Here is a 1,909-nt window from a genome sequence, read left to right on the forward strand (position 1 = left end):
GCGTGCGGGTTTAGTTGCTCCACGGCATGTGGGATCTTCCCAGACCAGGGCTCGAACCCGTGTCCCCTGCATTGGTAGGTGGATTCTTAACCACTATGCCACCAGGGAAGCCCCAAAGATTTCCTATTTTTAGCTTGGTGGGGACTTGAACATGTTTGTAACAAGAGGGTAAGAAACAAGGAGAGAGAAAAGGTAAGGATGCAAGAGAGCAGAGAGGTTGTCAATGGAGAGGATGAGACGAAGATAGCGTGGTGGAGGCATGAGCTTTGAGGAGGAGAAGGGGTATGTTCCTAGAGACAGAAAGAAACATCAGCTGAAAGGATGGACTTATTCTGAGATGGAAGTGAGGGTGGGGATGGGAGGGAAGTCTTCTTTTTTTTCCGGGCCCTTGGTCGTGAAAGCATGGAGTCCTAAACACTGGACCGCCAGGGAATTCCTGGGAGGGTAGTCTTGAATGACCTCCATCTTCCCTGTAAGTAGGAGGTGAAGTCTTCTGAGAATGATGGTGGTGGGGGTGAGTTTGGGACTTTGGGAGAGTTGGGACATCCTGAGTCACAATGAATGGAAAACCACTGTCCAGAAGAGCCCAAGTGAGGCCCAGGTGAGGTTCAAGATTATGAATTTATACTGTGTTGAACCAATGTGACCTTGGGACTTTCTCCAGCAATACCCAGCAGTGAGGGAAGAAAGAAACAGGGTAACAGGAGCCACTTGGGGCTGGCAAGATAAGGACAGTGGAAAACCAATGGAGGGAGGGATTCCTTGACATTTGTGAACATCAAAATGGTTGAGGGAATATAAGTGAAAAAGAATGGTGATAGATTGGAAGAAAGGATAGGTGAAAGATTTAGAGACACCATGAAAATTAAGAGGAGGTCCAGTGGTAGAAAGGATACATTGGGTTAGAGAGAGGAATTTCAGGTATTGAGGTCAGGGGAGTAGAACCATTTCAAATAAAGATGGCATCTAATGAATGGATTTGATTACATTATCTCTTAAATCCCCTCTAACTCTAAAACTTCATGAGAAGTACAAGTGATTGAAACTGCATTTAAATCCAAATATGCAAGTAGCTGACAGCGTGACCCCAATCAATCCTTGTCAAACGTGAAGTCCCGTCAGGTCCAAGTCCATGGGGATAAAACAGGATGGGGATTTCTGCATGTGATCCGTAGCGAGGTTGATCAATCATTATGGGATCTCCATGTCTTGCAAAAATTTTCAGATAAGTTCTACTCACACCACTATTTGAGAGTTAGGGAAGATCAGAGTCTTTCTGGGTCATGTAAAAGCAAATATATGCAGGTATTCCCCGGCTGTCCAGTGGTTAGGACTCTGCGCTTCCACTGCAAGGGGGCACAGGTTCGATCCTAGGACTGGGAAACAAGATCCTGCAACCTGAGCAGCGCAGTCAAAAACAAACAAACAAACAAATATATGACTATGAAGAAAGAATATCTTTGCCCCACACAAACCTATGTGATAAAGGTTTATCCGCACTTCCCTCCTTCCTCTCCCTCAGCCAATTTGCAGCAAAAAAGGGTAAGATGTTGTTGTGTGGAACAAATGATTCTTTTGAAAGGTGAAACCACAGGTTGGTGTTTATGGGGGACAGACCAGGGGCACTACTGAGAGGCAAAGCGGATGCTTATTAGGATTTGTGATCATTACTGAGGCAGGCAGGGAAGCTGGGGCCCTGAACTCCGTCTCTTTCTTCTTGGACTTGAAAGCAGGAGCTGGCTTCCTAATTGCCCCATATGCTGGTTTTATTTGGTGGCTCAGCTGGGTGTAGTGAACCCTAGGAAGAGATGCATTCATTTTTAGTTACCTCACCAGATTGCTAATTTTCACTCTGGAGGCATCAATCACCATAATGACTATAATCCCAGGACGGAGAGGCAGCTATTTC

The sequence above is a fragment of the Mesoplodon mirus genome, assembly GCF_964341445.2.
Source record: "Mesoplodon mirus genome assembly, chromosome: 18".
NCBI lineage: Eukaryota > Metazoa > Chordata > Mammalia > Artiodactyla > Ziphiidae > Mesoplodon > Mesoplodon mirus.